This window comes from Pleurodeles waltl, chromosome 5 (genome assembly GCF_031143425.1).
Source record: "Pleurodeles waltl isolate 20211129_DDA chromosome 5, aPleWal1.hap1.20221129, whole genome shotgun sequence".
In the NCBI taxonomy this organism is placed as follows: Eukaryota; Metazoa; Chordata; class Amphibia; order Caudata; family Salamandridae; genus Pleurodeles; species Pleurodeles waltl.
Window position 1 is genome coordinate 1,077,572,505 of NC_090444.1, and position 18,733 is coordinate 1,077,591,237.

General features: G+C 48.0%; 1 protein-coding gene across 1 annotated transcript in view; it reads right to left on the reverse strand.

Moving 5' to 3' along the window:
• PACRG (parkin coregulated) overlaps positions 1 to 18,733 on the reverse strand; it is a 959,338-nt gene that overhangs the window by 707,803 nt on the left and 232,802 nt on the right. The window lies entirely within an intron of this gene.

Here is an 18,733-nt window from a genome sequence, read left to right on the forward strand (position 1 = left end):
CTCTCGTGGCAAGAAATACAAACGGAGAAGTCATTATTTCCTCTGCATCTTTTTATTCTACACATGATGCTATTGATCCACTTGTGACGAGTGGTATATTCATCATAAGCAAATAGTAACAAACAGACAGCAAAAATAATTTGCAATGTGATAAACTCTGCCATAGCCCAACACAGGGGCAAAAACTCTTCCACGAACCCATTTAACTGTCAGGGAATGTATTTATGGCTGATTAATGTCATAATCCACAATCTTGTCACCTCTGCAGCAGCCACTATATATTGTCTCTACTCTTTTTTGAAGTTGCAGGCTACTTGCTGAAAACTATTTTTTTTAAGGTTGCCAAGCTAGCCCTTACAACAAAGTATGTTTTTTATCTTGCTGTACTCTAGTGTTAATAGCATCGAAGGATACATAGCAATAAGAAAACGGCGCCCTGTGGGTGCTCTGTGCTTGTGGGGGAGCGGTACCACATATCACAATCCCGTAGTCAGAATCTAGCCTCAATAGCGTCCTAAATAAATTATGTTTTTATAACAATTATTTAGGACATGCTTTTTGACAGACATTACTTCCGTTTACGATATTTTTACACGCAAACTTTGAGGTTCAAGGCATGTCCCTAACACAGCCGAAAATGGCTGGAAAACTGCAGAGAAGCCAAACATGAATCAACATTAACTGAATGTGAAGTATAATATTTGATTTACCTGGACTGTATCCACGCTACTGTTTGTAATACTACTGACCAGGCGCAGAACTAAAATCACAAATAAAGAGTTTAAATTCCGAATCAACTAAATGCACGTAGTGAGAGTAGTACCCACGCATGTCCGGTCATGATTTCTTCGACTAGATTAGAATTGGATTTAATAGACAGGCACCGGGCTGAAGCCCACGTTTCCACCAGTCGCAAAGCTCTGGCTTTGGCACTGCTCTAGGACTGACGGGACACTGCCCTATGCTTGGACTGGGCCTGTCAGGAGGACTATTTACTACCAAAGAAGTCCGTTTTAACTGGAAAAACCCACAGCACGCGATCTACTTGTTCACACTTAAGATGAACCAGTAATGCAAAATCTGATAAGTTAGGTGTTGGTGAAAGCTCACCCTGCACTGTAACCAGAGAGCTCCCACCGTGCCATCAGTAGCCACAGCTGCACAAACACAAGTGGCAGTGATTTAGTACATTCTGAGACAAGGCCCAAGAGGGCAAAGGAGTGGACTGGAGCACATGGCTGACACCTGTTCGACACGACTCTGACATGTTCTGTTTCATGTGGATAGACACAGAGCATCTGCTGTCTGCAAAAAAAATACCAATCCAGTGAAGAAAATTGTGAGTGGTGGGAGAATAGGTATACAGTGCTCTGGAGAAAAAAGTGTTTTTTCCTAAAAGTGGCATCAACAAACGATTTGATATGCTAAAGCCACCATATTTTGAGCTTTCAGGAACATGCAGAGCTGAATAAAAACCCTATTATTTTTAACTACAGTTTTGTCATTTTTCGAAGAGTCACCTCAATTTTCTATTTTTTTGTGCTTTCGACCTACTTCCAGGCTGTGGTGGAAACCAGTGTAAAACCCACGGGTGATCCAGAATGTTAGACCCGATAGCCTTAGGGTGGTCTTCCCTCAACATTTTGCCTGCCTCCTATTTTTCTGACCTTGTTTTTGCCGGTTTTAGGACTCTAGCTCTGGTCAGCAGTGGTAAAGTGCACAAACTGATTGTGCTCCCGAAATATGGTAATATTGTCTCATACCTAATAGGCATATTTAATTGACTTGTAAGTCCTTTGTATCGTGGTATACCATATACCCAGTGCATGTACATTAAAAGCTACTAGTGCGACTGCAGCATTAATTGTGCCATCCATAAAAGTAGTCTTTCAAACCTGTCTCCGGCTTTCCACTGTGAAGCCCGTGTGTGCAGTTTACTAGCACTTCGACATGGCATTTAAAACCCCTTGCCAAGCCTTAAACTCCCCTTTTATTACATGTAAGTCACACCTAAAGTAGACCCTAGGTAGCCCATAGGGCAAGATGCTATGTAAGCAAAAGGTAGGACATGTACTATTAAGTTTTGCATGCACTGGTAGTAAAAAAAACTCCCAAAGTTGTTTTTCACTACTGTGAGGCCTACTCCTCTCATAGGCTAGCACTGGGAATTCCTTAATACACTTTAAAACTGTAATTCCTGATTAGAAAGGAGTAGCTGCATCATGTTTCGTATCATTGGAATGCTAATGATAAATCCTGTTTACTGGTACAGTTGGATTTAACGTTACTATTTTAGAAATGCCACTTTTAGAAAGTGGGTATTTCTCTGCTCTTACAGCTTTGTGTACCTGCAGCTTGTCTCCGATACATGTTTTGGGTAGGCAACAGCTACATTTTGTGCATTTCCTCTAGACAGCCACAAACACAAGAAGATTGGGTGTGTCTGAGTACTCATCTGCATTTATTGCATCCTGACAGCTCTTCCTGGGCAGGAAGGTCCGGAGGTGTGACACAAACTTGAATAGGCAGTGCCTGTCCCCACACAAAAGGCTGATTACCCCCTACTGATAGTCAAGAGACAGGACTGTGAAGAAAGGGCCTCTGTGCACTTCAAAGACCCTTCTTTGAAGTCTCTCCCACTTCAAAGACACAATTGGGTCTGTGACCCGACCAAATCAGACACCCCTGGACCTACAACTAAAATCTGTCAGAACAACTGCTGGGCTGCAGCAAGGATGATTACTCTGCTGGACTGCTGTCCTGGAAGGACTGTTTCTGCTGTATTGCCCTTTTGCCTGCTGCTCTCTGACTCTGCCTTGCACCACAAGTGATCTTAAAGAGCTTGCTGGATTGCCTGGATTGCTTGAGACTCAAAGATATCAATCTCCACCCCTGCTCCTGTGCCTGGTCAACTGGAAGTGGACCCAGATACTTACATCACAGAAATTGACACATCTCCTGTCTGCATATAGCAGAACTGGTGCATCGAGCCAGTTGCGTGAGCAGAATATGCACATCACTATCAGAACCAACATATTGCCTTGAGAATCACGCTTCACCAATGCATCCCGCGACTGCATGGAGAAACCCGGAGAATTGCACGTCAGAACCAGTGCACCTGGGCTCCAGCGCTTCTTTTTGGAACCCATGCATCTCCACCACTGCTTGGGACAGATCTGCGCATCGCCATCTCTTCTAGGACCTGATCGACGCTTCTGACTGTGCACCTCACTGCTGCGACTAGGAAAGGTACTTTGTTCCGTGGGGCCTGTTTGGGTCCTCTAGCTGGCATGTCATCAGTCACCCCAAACTTTGACTTTGCCCCAGTATAGCATGACTTAAAGTAACCCAAAGAGCACTATTTGATCCTAAGCGCTATTTTGCATTTTTTGTTAGAAAATTCATATCTTGACTTCTACTCAGTGTATTTTTGTCATTCTGGTCTCGTTTTATTTACAAAATGTGAATCTAATTTTCTAACATGGTGTGGGACTTTGATGTTTTCACTGTGTTACTGCACGAGTCGTGCAAATACTTTACACATTGCCTTCTAGGCTAAGCCTGCCTGCTCTGTGCCAAGCTACCAGTGGGGTTAGCACAGGATAATTTAGGTTGTGTTGTGACTTACCCTGACTAGGAATGTGCTCCCTACTTGGACAGGGTGCATACCTCTGCCAACTAGAGACCCAGTTTCTAACACAGAACAGGTATAGATTTCGGAAAAGTAGACATAATTCCAAATTCAGCAAGGAGTCACATGTGTAGGTCTCTCAAGGTTTTCCCAAAGAAACTAACTGTTGAAATAAGGAAATATTGAAAATTAGTAGAAAAAAAATGGCCATTTGTGACAATATTTTCATCTGTAATATTTAGTCACAATGGCCGATTTATGAAAGCAATTCACCCGCTATTCCCTACTGGTTGTGGGGATATATAGGGTGTGTAGGTTGTCCAAGGACTCAAGGTACCCGGGAGTCACAACTGAACTGCACCGTACAATGGCTTTTCATTGTGTACCTGTAGGAAGTTGGCTCTGTATATACTATTTCAAAGTAAGAAATAGTGTGCACAGAGTCCAAGGGTTCCTCTTAGAGTTAAGATAGTGGCAAAATAGATAATTCTAATGCTCTATTTTGTGGTAGTGTGGTTGAGCAGTAGGCTTATGAGAGGGTAGTGTTAAGCATTTGTTGTACACACACAGGCAATAAATGAGGAACACACGCTCAAAGACTTACTCCAGGCCAAAAGGTTTTTACATAGAAAAATAGATTTTCTTAGTTTATTTTAACCCCTTAGCTGCTGGGCCTTTTCCCCCCCAGTGCTGAGCCCTTTTTTGGCTATTTGGGGTAGTTCGCGCTTAGGGCTTCATAACTTTTTGTCCACATAAGCTAACCACGCCAAATTTGCGTCCTTTTTTTCCAACATCCTAGGGATTCGAATGGTACCCAGAGTTTGTGGTTTACCCTGGAGGAGACCAAGAAAATAGCCAAAATACAGTGAAAATTTAGTTTTTTCCAAAAAAATGGGAAAAAAGGGCCGCCGAAGAAGGCTTGTGGTTTTTTCCCTGAAAATGCCATCAACAAAGGGTTTCTGGTGCTGAAATCACTATCTTCCCACCTTTCAGGAACGGGCAGACTTGAATCAGAAAACCACATTTTCCAACACAAATTTGGCATTTTACTGGGACATACCCCATTTTTACTATTTTTGGTGCTTTCAACCTCCTTCCAGTTAGTGACAGGAATGGGTGTGAAACCAATGCTGGATCCCGGAAAGCTAAACATTTCTGAAAACTAGACAAAATTCTGAATTCAGCAAGGGGTCATTTGTGTAGATCCTACAAGGTTTTCCTACAGAAAATAACAGCTGAAATAAAAAAATATTGAAATTGAGCTGAAAACAACAGCCATTTTTCTTTATGTTTTACTCTGTAACTTTTTCCTGCGATGTCAGATTTCTGAAAGCAATATACCGTTTTGTCTGCTGGACTCTTCTGGTTGCGGGGATATAAAGGGCTTATAGGTTCATCAAGAACCCTAGGTACCCAGAGCCAATAAACGAGGTGCACCCTGCAGTTGGTTTTCATTCTATACTGGGTATACAGCAATTCATTTGCTGAAATATGAGGAGTGAAAAAGAGGTATCAAGAAAACCTTTGCATTTCCAAAATGGGATCAAGATAAGGTTTTGAGGAGCAGTGGTTATTTGCACATCTTTGAATTCCGAGGTGCCCATACTACCATGTGAATTGCAGGGCATTTCTCAAATAGACGTCTTTTTTACACACTCTCTTATATTTGGAAGGAAAAAATGTAGAGAAAGATAAGGGGCAATAACACTTGTTTTGCTATTCTATGTTCCCCCAAGTCTCCCGATAAAAATGATACCTCACTTGTGTGGGTAGGCCTAGCGCCCGCGACAGGAAATGCCCCAAAACACAACGTGGACACATCCCATTTTTTCACAAAATACAGAGCTGTTTTTTTGCAAAGTGGCTACCTGTAGATTATGGCCTCTAGCTCAGGCGGCACATAGGGAAACCTACCAAACCTGTACATTTTTGAAAACTAGAGACCTAGGGGAATCCAAGATGGGGTGACTCGCGGGGCTCTGACCAGGTTCTGTTACCCAGAATCCTTTGCAAACCTCAAAAAGTGGCTAAAAAAACAAGTTTTCCTCACATTTCGGTGACAGAAAGTTCTGGAATCGGAGAGGAGCCTCAAATTTCCTTCCACCCAGCGTCCCCCCAAGTCTCCCGATAAAAATGATACCTCACTTGTGTGGGTAGGCCTAGCGCCCGCGACAGGAAATGCCCCAAAACACAACGTGGACACATCACAGAAAACAGAGCTGTTTTTTGCAAAGTGCCTACCTGTAGATTTTGGCCTCTAGCTCAGCCGGCACCTAGGGAAACCTACCAAACCTGTACATTTTTGAAAACTAGAGACCTAGGGGAATCCAAGATGGGGTGACTCGCGGGGCGCTGACCAGGTTCTGTTACCCAGAATCCTTTGCAAACCTCAAAAAGTGGCTAAAAAAAACAAGTTTTCCTCACATTTCGGTGACAGAAAGTTCTGGAATCGGAGAGGAGCCTCAAATTTCCTTCCACCCAGCGTCCCCCCAAGTCTCCCGATAAAAATGATACCTCACTTGTGTGGGTAGGCCTAGCGCCCGCGACAGGAAATACCCCAAAACACAACGTGGACACATCACAGAAAACAGAGCTGTTTTTTGCAAAGTGCCTACCTGTAGATTTTGGCCTCTAGCTCAGCCGGCACCCAGGGAAACCTACCAAACCTGTACATTTTTGAAAACTAGAGACCTAGGGGAATCCAAGATGGGGTGACTCGCGGGGCTCTGACCAGGTTCTGTTACCCAGAATCCTTTGCAAACCTCAAAAAGTGGCTAAAAAAAACACGTTTTCCTCACATTTCGGTGACAGAAAGTTCTGGAATCGGAGAGGAGCCTCAAATTTCCTTCCACCCAGCGTCCCCCCAAGTCTCCCGATAAAAATGATACCTCACTTGTGTGGGTAGGCCTAGCGCCCGCGACAGGAAATGCCCCAAAACACAACGTGGACACATCACAGAAAACAGAGCTGTTTTTTGCAAAGTGCCTACCTGTAGATTTTGGCCTCTAGCTCAGCCGGCACCTAGGGAAACCTACCAAACCTGTACATTTTTGAAAACTAGAGACCTAGGGGAATCCAAGATGGGGTGACTTGCGGGGCTCGGACCAGGTTCTGTTACCCAGAATCCTTTGCAAACCTCAAAAAGTGGCTAAAAAAACAAGTTTTCCTCACATTTCGGTGACAGAAAGTTCTGGAATCTGAGAGGAGCCACAAATTTCCTTCCACCCAGCGTTCCCCCAAGCCTCCCGATAAAAATGATACCTCACTTGTGTGGTTAGGCCTGGTGCCTGCGACAGGAATAGATCACACAACGGTCAATGTTGGTCCTTACGTGAGGCAGCTGTTGACCCTGGGGTGATCCATTCCTGACACAGACACTAGGTGTAGGCACTCAATGGGGTAGTGTTTTTATCAGGACAGGTGAGGAGTCACTGGGTGGTAGGAATATTGTGGATCCCAGCATATTCCTGTAGTTTGTGTGACAGAAATGCGAGAAAAATTGAGTTTTTTTTCAACATTTCAGCTTTGCAGGGTATTCTGGGTAAGAAAACTTTGGGGAAGCCACACAAGTCACACCTCTGTGGACTCCCCCGAATGTCTAGTTTCCAGAAATGTTTGGGTTTAGTGTGTTTCTCTATATGGCCGCCGAATCCAGGACCAAAAACACAGGTGCCTGCCTTACAAAACCAGTTTGTTTTGCCATGGATAATTTTGATGTCTCCACAATATGATTTGGGTGGTCGAATTTGGGGCTGAACTAAATTGGGGAGCTCCCAAGAGAGCACTCTCTCTCTGCTTGCCGCCGCATTCACCTGCTCTCTGGGTTGGCCTAACCCACTATTACCCAGTTGCACAAACAGCTTGCGAAGGGACAGCAGGACTGTCCTCATCACCTCCCTCATAATGTACTGGAAGAGGAGTTATTGAATGGGACTCCTCTGACTGAAAAATCACTCCTAGAGTCTGCACCATTGTCCTATCCCTCAGATGCTGTCTCAGTATCTGATGTCTCAGTCTCTGATCCTATGTCAGAGCGGTCCTCTATAACCCGAGTGTAGGCAGCAGTCATCCATCAAGATGCCATCTCTGCTATTGGCTAAACTGTTGCTCTAAAACACTAGCCTACGTAGACAGTCACAAAATCGATGGTGTGTGAGATACGTGCAACAGTAGAGGCCACCTTACCTGCGCTTCTTCCCTCAATCAGCACGTACTTTCAAGACACTCAAAAAACACCTTGTCACATACCATTCGTCACAGTCTTTAGCACCTCCTGCGCCCAGTCCAACAATCATTATTGGTGCTCCCACTCCCTCCTCCTCGGATTCCCTCATTACCACCCAGCAAAAGTGCCCTTCATCTCTCCATAGACTTTGCTAATGTACTCAGCTATTTACATAAAATACAGATTTGCTCTTTGCAGTAGGCATATAAACCTTCTGCGCTTCTTTATGGCACTAAAACTGCCACTAGACAAGTCGGACCCTTTTCCCCCCAGGGAAACCACACACATATTGACAAAAGTGATATATATATGACAGCCAATCACCTGAAACTCAACTCAAGCAAAACCGAAATAATCCTCTTTGGCCCACACAAAAACACCTGGGACCCCTCATGGTGGCCCACCACGCTAGGCCCTGCACCCACCCCTGCCAACCACGCACGCAACCTCAGCATCATCCTAGACTCCACCCTCTCGATGACCCAACAAATCAACGCTCTCACCTCCTCATGCTTCAACACACTCCGTATACTGAAAAACATTCAAATGGATCCCCACAGAGACCAGAAAAACTGTCACTCACGCACACATCAGCAGCAGGCTTGATTACTGAAACGCCCTCTACGCCGGCACCACTCTAAAACTCAAGCGCAAACTACACGCATCTAGAACTCAGCAGCACGACTCATCCTCGACCTCCGCCGACACGAACACATCTCTCCACACCTCAAATCCCTCCACTGGCTCCCCATTGACAAAAGGATCACCTTCAAGATCCTCATCCTCGCACACAAATCACTCCACAACACAGGCCCTGCCTACCTCAACGAGAGTCACCTTCCACACCCCCACACGAAACGTCCGCTCAGCTGACCTCTCTCTCGCCTCTGTCCCCCGCATCAAACACACCACCACCGGGGGCAGATCCTTCTCCTACCTCGCACCCAAAACCTGGAACGCCCTCACAACCCACCTTCGCAAGACCCAAAACCTACTTCTTTTCAGGAAGGGCCTCAAAACCTGGCTTTTCGAACAGTGAACCTCCCAGCCCCTTTCCCTCCCCCCGCCCCACCCCCCAAGCGCCTTGAGACCCTCACAGGTGAGTAGCACACTTTATAAATCTCTTTGGTATATATAGATCTACCTCTATATATATATATATATATATCTATGTACATAGATATATCTATAGATATATCCATGTACATAGATATATCTATCTACATAGATATATAAATATAGATCTATTTTTTTTAGTTGTTGTATGGTTTCCACGGGCGACCCCCTGTCATTTTATTTTATTTTTTTTTAAAAACAATCCCCTGGGGGGGGGGGGGGCGCGATCGCGCCCCCCCCCCCCCCCAGGGGGCACCTACCTTTTTTTTTTTTATTAATTATGCCCCCGGGGGGGGCGGCCCGTTTTCCGAGGGGGCCGCCCCCCCAAAGTGAAATCCCTGGCGTCTAGTGGTGTTTCCTGGCCCCCGATCGCAGCTGTGCTGCGATCGAGGGTCAGGAAACACTTTGAGAAGGCCTCGGAAGAAAGGGGAGACTCTCCCCTTTCTTACGAGGCCTTCTCAAACTGCGATCGGGGGCCAGGAAACACTTTCAGGAAGGCCTCGTAAGAAAGGGGAGACACTCCCCTTTCTTACAAGGCCTTCCCGAACGTGAGAAAGGCCGTTTTCCCCATCAAAGTAGGAAGCGGCCGCAAGGCTGCTTCCTGCTTTGATGGGGAAAACACCTTTTCAACGTCAGCGCGGCGCGAGGCGCGCTGACGTCCCAAAGGGGCGGGTGGGGGGGCGGGAGAGACACGGAAGCTTCCGTGTCTCCCGGGGGGGGTTTAAAAAAATGAATAAATCCTCGGGTGCGACGCACCCGAGGATTTATTGATACCCTTCCTGGTGTCGGCCACTGGTCGTGACCCGCACCAGGGAGGGTGTGTGGGCGTCGGCCACTGGCCGACGCCCGCACCTAAGCGGTTAAGAACCACAGGTTCAAGATTTACAAGTAATACTTCAAATGAAAGGTAATTCACTCAGGTATTCTAGGAACATTGAATAATCACAATAGCATGTACAGTTTTGGCAAAAATGGCAATAAGCTATTTTAAAAGTGGGCGCAGTGCAAAAATCAACAGTTCCTGGGGGAGGTAAGTAATTGTTAAGTTCACAGGTAAGTAAAACACTTACAGGGTTCAAAGTTGGGTCCACGGTAGCCCACCGTTAGGGGTTCAAGGCAACCCCAAAGTTACCACACCAGCAGCTCAGGGCCGGTCAGTTGCAGAGGTCAAAGAGGTGCCCAAAACACATAGGCTTCAATGGAGAACAGGGGTGCCCCGGTTCCAGTCTGCCAGCAGGTAAGTACCCGCATCCTCGGAAGGCAGACCATGGGGGTTTTGTAGGGAACACGGGGGGGGGGGACACAGGCAGGCACAGAAAGTACACCCTCAGTGGCACAGGGGCGTCCGGGTGCAGAGTGCAAACAGGTGTCGGGTTTTGTACTGAAAGCAATGGGGAGACCCGGGGGTCTCTTCAACGATGCAGGCAGGCACAGGGGGGGGCTCCTCGGAGTAGCCACCGGCTAGGCAGAGGGTCACTCCTGCACTGGAGTTCGGTTCCTTTAGGTCCTGGGGGCTGCGGGTGCAGTGTTGGTTCCAGGCGTCGGGTCCCTTGTTACAGGCAGTCGCGGTCAGAGGGACCCTCTAGATTTCCTCTGCAGGCGTCGCTGTGGGGGGTCAGGGGGGTCGTCTCTGGTTGCTCGCAGTCGCCGGGGAGTCCTCCCTGAGGTGTTTGTTTTCCGCAGGTCAAGCCGGGGGCGTCGGGTGCAGAGTGGAAAGTCTCACGCTTCTGGCGGGAAACGTGAAGTCTTTAAAGTTGCTTCTTTGTTGCAGAAAGTTGCAGATTGTTGAACAAGGCCGCTGTTCTCAGGAGTTTCTTGGTCCTTGGTTGCAGGGCAGTCCTCTGAGGCTTCAGAGGTCGCTGTTCCCTGTTGGATGAGTCGTTGTTGCAGTTTTCCTCGAAGTTGGGAGACAGGCCAGTAGGGCTGGGCCAAAGCAGTTGTCATCTCCGTCTTCACTGCAGGGCTTCAAGTCAGCAGTCCTTCATGGTAAGGTTGCAGGAATCTAGTTTCCTTTCCTTTTTCCTAAATACTGAATTTAGGGGTGTGTTTAGGTGTTTAGGTCTTGAGGGTGGCTACACCCTCTTTGTGCCTCCTCCCTGTGGGGAGGGGGGGCACATCCCTAATCCTATTGGGGGAATCCTCCATCCACAAGATGGAGGATTTCTAAAAGTAAGAGACACCTCAGCTCAGGACACCTTAGGGGCTGTCCTGATTGGGGGATGACTCCTCCTTGTTTTTCTCATTATCTCCTCCAGCCTTGCCAAAAGTGGGGGCAGTGGCCGGAGGGGGGGCATCTCCACTAGCTGGGATGCCCTGGGGCGCTATAACAAAAAGGGGTGAAGCTTTGAGGCTCACCGCCAGGTGTTACAGTTCCTGCAGGGGGAGGTGAGAAGCACCTCCACCCAGTACAGGCTTTGTTCCTGGCCACAGAGTGACAAAGGTACTCTCCCCATGTGGGCAGCAACATGTCTGGTGTGTGGCAGGCTGGCAAAAACTAGTCAGCCTACACTGGAAGTCGGGTATGTTTTCAGGGGGCATCTCTAAGATGCCCTCTGGGTGTATTTTACAATAAATTGCACACTGGCATCAGTGTGCATTTATTGTGCTGAGAAGTTTGATACCAAACTTCCCAGTTTTCAGTGTAGCAATTATGGTGCGGTGGAGTTCATGTTTGACAGACTCCCAGACCATATACTCTTATGGCTACCCTGCACTTACAATGTCTACGGTTTGGCTTAGACACTGTAGGGGCATAGGGCTCATGCAGTTATGCCCTCACCTGTGGTATAGGGCACCCTGCCTTAGGGCTGTAAGGCCTGCTAGAGGGATGACTTACCTATGCCACAGGCAGTGTGAGGTTGGCATGGCACTCTGAGGGGAGTGCCATGTCGACTTAGTCATTTTCTCCCCGCCAGCACACACAAGCTGTGAAGCAGAGTGCATGTGCTGAGTGAGGGGTCCCTAGGATCGCATAAGACATGCTGCAGCCCTTAGAGACCTTCCCTGGCATCAGGGCCCTTGGTACCAGGGGTCCCAGTTACAATGGACCTACCTGAATGCCAGGGTTGTGCCAGTTGTGGAGACAAAGGTACAGTTTAGGGAAAGAACACTGGTGCTGGGGCCTGGTTAGCAGGGTCCCAGTACACTTTCCAATCATAACTTAGCATCAGAAAAGGCAAAAAGTCAGGGGGTAACCATGCCAAGGAGGCATTTCCTTACAGTACCAAATATAGACCAATTTATAAGGTCAAATACATACATTGAAAAATCAAGGAAACCTATGGATGTCTGAAATGGGTAAAAGATTTTTTGTACATCTCTGAATTTGTGGGTACCTGTACTTGTAGGAATCTGGATCTTTACATTATATATCAAAATGAGATATTGTGTAAGGAGTCCAGGGGTTCCGTCACCAGTGAACAGGGGCTTGCTCTAACAATTCAAAGGTGCTCTTCTAGGGGGTAGTGTGGTCAAGCAGCCTTGGGCTTATTAGAGAGGAGTGTGAGACATCTGCAAATACACACACACACAGTCAATAAATGAGACACACGACTGAAAGGAGATCCACACCAATTTACAAAAAATACAAGTGTCTTTATATATGTTTTGGCACCAGAATCAATTTGTTCGGGTAAGTACATTATGCAAGAAAAATCTTTACAGTTTTGCTAAGTCGACAGTGCATTTTTGGAAGTTGAAATGTTATCCTACGGAGGAAAAACAGACAGCAAAACAGGTACAGTACAGCAACTTATGGGCCCTATCTCCCGGACTAAGGTAAGTATTGGGCAAGGGTCAGGACTACACCAGCAGGTCGCACTGGGAGGCACTGGGGCGGGCAGGTGCAGAGGTGTAGTACGGCGTTGGGTGCCCAATGTTACTCAGTGGGGATAGGTCCAGTTGAACAGATGATGCAGGTAAGGACTGGGGATCCAGTCAGGGGGAACTAACAAGTGGGTTCCAATCTTCGGATGTCAGGGGACACCTCGGGTCCTCTTCTAAAGGAGCCAGGGGTGACAGATGCAGAGGTGTCTTAAGCCGTCAGGTTTTTCTCCACCAGAACACTTGCGGTTTCGGGGGCCTGCGTGCAGAGGCTGCAGGTGACATTTGGGGGTCCACAGTGGGCAAGTCCAAGATGGGCTTTGTCTCTGGAGGGCTGGGGGAACCACCTTGGCACTGTTAGTCCACTTCAACACCGCCTGTGCGGCTCGGGTGCAGTGGTGCTTTCAGGTGTCATGTTTTAGGTGGTCCGGAGACCTCAAGGTTTGTCTTGGGGTGCCTGCAAGATGCAGGCAAGAACAAGTTACTTACCTTCGGTAACGCTTTTTCTGGTGGATACACTGGCTACCTGTGGATTCCTCACCTTACGAATTCTCACAATGCGGCAGCATTCAACGGAAAATTTTCTTCTCAGGTCTCCACGTCAATGAGGGCGTCACAATTGCACGGCTCCGCACTCGACTCAGTTTGACGTCACCGTGGCAATAAGAGGGTCCTCTCCTGCCTTAGGGCTCTAAGGCCTGCTAGAGGGGTGGCTTACCTATGCCACAGGCAGTGTGAGGTTGGCATGGCACTCTGAGGGGAGTGCCATGTCGACTTAGTCATTTTCTCCCCACCAGCACACACAAGCTGTGAAGCAGTGTGCATGTGCTGAGTGAGGGGTCCCTAGGATCGCATAAGACATGCTGCAGCCCTTAGAGACCTTCCCTGGCATCAGGGCCCTTGGTACCAGGGGTCCCAGTTACAAGGGACTTACCTGAGTGCCAGGGTTGTGCCAGTTGTGGAGACAAAGGTACAATTTAGGGAAAGAACATAGGTGCTGGGGCCTGGTTAGCAGGGTCCCAGTACACTTTCAAATCATAACTCAGCATCAGCAAAGGCAAAAAGTCAGGGGGTAACCCGTCATGCTGACGTCAGTTTCAACCTTTTTTTACGTACCTTTGAGGCAAACAGGTGAAAACCGACCTCACGATAACACATATATACATACATATATAACCATACTGATGTAATAGAAGTACAGCATTTATTTATATAAAAATTAATAAAAACATATATACTTATAATAAAGTCTTGGCATGACCAGACGGGCAACGGGGAGGTGGGTGGGACTGTGAGGAATCCACAGAAGCTAGTGTATCCACCATAAAAAGCGTTACCGAAGGTAAATAACTGGTTCTTCTGATGGATACAACTACCTGTTGATTCCTCCCTTTATGAATCGAGTCCCAAAGCAGTACTGCACTCGGAGGTGGGTGCCTGACTAGTCGCACCAAGAAACCCTGCAACACAGAATGTGCAAAATGGCCATCCCTCCTGACTTCCGAATCCAAGCAGTAGTGCTTCGCAAAAGTATGGAGGAAGCCCAAGTTGCTGCTTTACAAATATCTACCATTAGACCACCCCTAGCCAAAGCTGAAGTGACAGCCTTAGCCCTGGTAGAATAAGCTCTAATACTCTCAGGAGGAATCTTCTTTGCTAACGAATAACAGATCTTAATGCAAAGAATGACCCACCTGGATATGGTTCTTTTATGGACAGCTCTGCCTTTCATCTTGCCCACATATCCAACGAAGAGTTGGTCATCCAACCGAAAGACCTTTACTCTCTCAATATAGAAACTGAGAGCTTTTCTCGGGTCTAAGCAATGGAGTTTTTCTTCCTCTTTTGAAGGATGAGGAGGGGGGTAGAAAGATGAAAGGGTAATAGACTGCCCCATATGGAAAGGAGTGACAACCTTAGGAAGGAAAGCCGCCCTGGTTTTCAGCACCACTTTGTCAGTATAGAATGATGTAAAGGGAGGTTTGACACTAAGAGCCTGAAGCTCACTCACACTCCTAGAAGACATAATAGCTATAAGGAAAACTGTCTTAAAGACCAACAATCTTAAAGAACAAGAATGCATAGGTTTAAACGGTGAACCCATTAAAAATGTCAAAACCCAAGGAATCAAGGGTATGGGGGGGGGGGGGGAAACGCATAAAGCAACTGGTCGCACCAAGACATCTGAAATGCATCCCCCAAAGCTCCTTGCACCGGATACTGGAGGCTGCAGAACGACGGGCAGTGCACGTTCTCCTGAGTGGCAAATGGGTCTATCTGCAGAAAACCCCACACATCCAAAAGATGTGAAGGACCAAGTCCAGATGGAGACGCCACTCCTGATCGGCCAACTGGGACTGTCCTCACGTACGTTGAGAACTCTGGCCAGATGATTTGCTACCAAGCAAATCCGATGGTCCTGAGCCCAGGACCAGAGCTGCCAAGCCTCTCTGCAGAGAAGGTACGACCCTACTCCTCCCTGCTTGTTGATGTACCACATCGCGGTAGTGTTGTCCATCAAGACTTGAACTGACTGACAGCGAAGGGAGGGAGGAAGGCCTTGAGAGCCAGATGTATCGCCTGCAATTCTAACAGATTGATATGAAAAGTCTGTTCCACTGGAGACCAAAGACCTTTGATCTCCAGGTCCCCCAGATGAGCTCCCCACCCTAGAGTGGAAGCATCCGTTATGACCGTAGCCACCGGAGATGGTAGTGAAAACAGCCTTCCTTGGGAAAGCTAGCCGTCCACAGCCCACCATCGTAGATCCGCTGCAGCGTCTCTGGAGATTGTTATCGACTCCTCAAGATCCCCTTTGTGTTGAAACCACTGCTTGCGGAGGCACCACTTAAGAGCCCTCATGTGCCAGCATGCATGAGTGCCCAACAGAATGCAAGAAGCAAACAGACTGAGCAGGCGTAGGACCTTGAGGACTAGAACAACCGCTCCATTTTGAAACATTGGAATCAACTCCTGAATGTCCTGAATCCGCTGAGGCGGATGATAGGCCCTATTCAATGTTGTATTCAGTACTGCCCCTATGAACAGGAGGCACTGAGAGGGCTCCAGGTGAGACTTGGGCACGTTTACCGAAAAGCCCAGACTGAACAACAACTGAGTTGTCATTTGCAGGTGATGCAGCACGAGCACTGGAGACTTAGCTTTGATCAACCAATCATCCAGGTAAGGGAATACTGATATTCCCTTCCTCCTGAGACTTGCTGCAACCACTGCCATCACCTTCGTGAAGACTCGAGGTACTGAAGTAAGACCAAAAAGAAGGACCACAAACTGGTAGTGTTGCCACCCCACCACAAACCGGAGATACTTCCTGTGCAACTTGAGAATAGGGATATGAAAGTAAGCATTCTGAAAGCCGACAGACACCATCCAATCCTCTTTGTTCAACGCCAGAAGCACCTGTGCCAGAGTCAGCATCTTGAATTTCTCCTGCTTCAGGAATCAATTCAAAATCCTCACATCCAGGATAGACCTCAATCGGCCATATTTCTTGGGGTTCAGGAAATATCTTGAATAACAGCCCTGACCTCTTTCCTGCTCTGGAACCAACTCCACTGCGCCTTTTGCTAAGAGGATTTGAACCTCCTGCTGCAACAACAGGAGATGGTCTTCTGAACAAAACGAAGGACGGGGAGGAAAGGTAGGGGGAAACTCCTGAAAAGGGAGAGCATATCCTTTTCTCATAATGTTTAGAACCCATGAGTCTGATGTAACTAACTCCCACTTGTTGAAAAAAAGACGTAATCTTCACCCCCCGGAGAAGTAGAGTCGATAAAGGGGAGAAAACTAGGGCTGCTTCCCTTGCTGTTGTCCTCCAGAGGAAGAGGATGATGCAGGGTGCTGCTGGGTGGCCCCTCTTGTCCTAACCCTCCCCCGCCCTCTAAAGGATCAATATGGTAGGCTGCTGGACCGTGGACTGGGGTCTCCCCAGTAAACGGCTCCACACCCAAACCCCCTGAACCTCCGACAGGTCCTGAAAGGGTAACAGAAGAGGCTTGCAGACCCAAAGACTTCGCCGTGGCCCAACTATCTTTAAAGTGCTCTAGGTCAAAGTCCGCTTTATCACCAGCTTTCCCCCATCAAAGAGCAAATCCAATAAAGTAGTCTGTACATCCGAAGAAAACCCAGAGGACCTCAACCAAGCGTGCCTCCTGGTAGCGATAGATGTACCCATTGTCCTGGGCACTGAGTCTGTGGAATCCAGACCAGACTGGATTATTTGTTTTGCCGCAGCCTGCGCATCAGATAGGAGTTCACCAAATGGTCTCTGTACATCCTGCGGCAGGTCAAGAACCATAGCCTTCGCGGAGTCCATCAGGGCGTGGACGTATCTACCCAGAACACAGGTAGTATTTGCAGCCTTGAGAGCCATGCTGCAAGACGAGAAAGTCTTCTTTGCGGATTGCTCCATCCTTTTGGATTCCCTGTCTGATGGAATCACAGGGAAGGAGCCTGGAGCAGACCTTGTAGAGCAAGATGCCTGAACCACCAGACTCTCCGGGGTAGGATGTTTCGATAAAAAACCCGGATCACCAGGCGCCACTCTGTATCTTCATGCTACAGATCTATTCACAGCAGGCGACGACACAGGCTTCCTCCAAAGCTCTAATATGGGCTCCCTAAGAGCATTGTTGAACTAAAGCAAAGGATCCGCAGAAGTTGATGAAGGATGCAGGACCTCCGTTAAAATGTTTGTCTTAATCTCTGCAGCAGGCAATGGAAGATCTAAAAACTCTGCAGCCTTCCTAATCACTGTGTGAAAGGAGGCTGCCTCCTCCGTGAACTCCCCCGGTGAAGACAAGTCCATTTCCGGGGAAGTGTCAAGCCCACTGGCTGAATCCAGCCCTTGATATTCTCCCAAGGGCTCCACAATCTCCCCCTCCTCCAACAACTGCCTTTGGTACTCTTCCTCTTCTAAGAGTCTCAAGGCCTTTCTGCGTGACCTCAGTCTAGCCTCCAACCTCGGCATCGACATAGAATTGGCCGACCTCGATGACACTGGCTTCAACACTTGACGTGGAACAGGAAAGGAAGGTTGACTTCGGTCGAATCCATCACTCGGATCCGGCGCCGGAACAGATCCCAACGGCGCCGAGGACACTTGCTGCTCCATCATCGGCGCTGGCTGACGGGGTGATGAATTTGGCACCATAGGCCTGGAAGGCGACGTCATGGGAACCACAGGGCCTCAAGGTGACATCATCGGCGCCGGTCTGGCACCCTCCACCGGATAGAATGGCATAAACGGCACCGCCTTGTATGGAGCAGGGGAGCTCTACGAAATGCCAGTGGACCCGTGGGACCAGCAGAGGCCATTGAATTGAACATTGAAAACATGGCATTCAAAAATGCCGCCGGATCCGCTCCCGGAGGTGGGAAGGCAGGATACCGCTGCTCTCCCCGTTACACCTGTGTTTGCTGAACATCGGACCCATGAACAGCAGGTGAAAATCAAGGACTGTCCAGAGGTGCCACTACCTCGAAGACTGACGCCGCCGGAGAAGCTTCAGGGCTCTGAGTTTGTGGAGTCACTGTCGGACTCACCTCCCACGTCGCACATTACCAACGAGATGGAGACCTTGATCTTGATCGGCTCTGAGCCAAACAGCGCCGTTTCTTATGCCTCTTCGAAGTAGTATGGGAAGAGGATCTACGATGGCTCTTATGTCCCTTCTTCGCCTTGGCCAAAAAGAGTTTGGCCTCTCTTTCCTTCAAAGTTTTTGGATTCATGCTCTGGCAAGAAACACACTCCTCGACGTCATGCTCAGAGCTCAGACACCAAAGGCAATCATCATGAGGGTCAGTAACCGACATGCAACCCCCGCACTCTCGACATGGCTTGAATCCCGACTTCCTAGGAGGAGACATTGTAACTAGAAACCAGTTAGAAACTAGCAACAAGATGGAACACCTCCAAC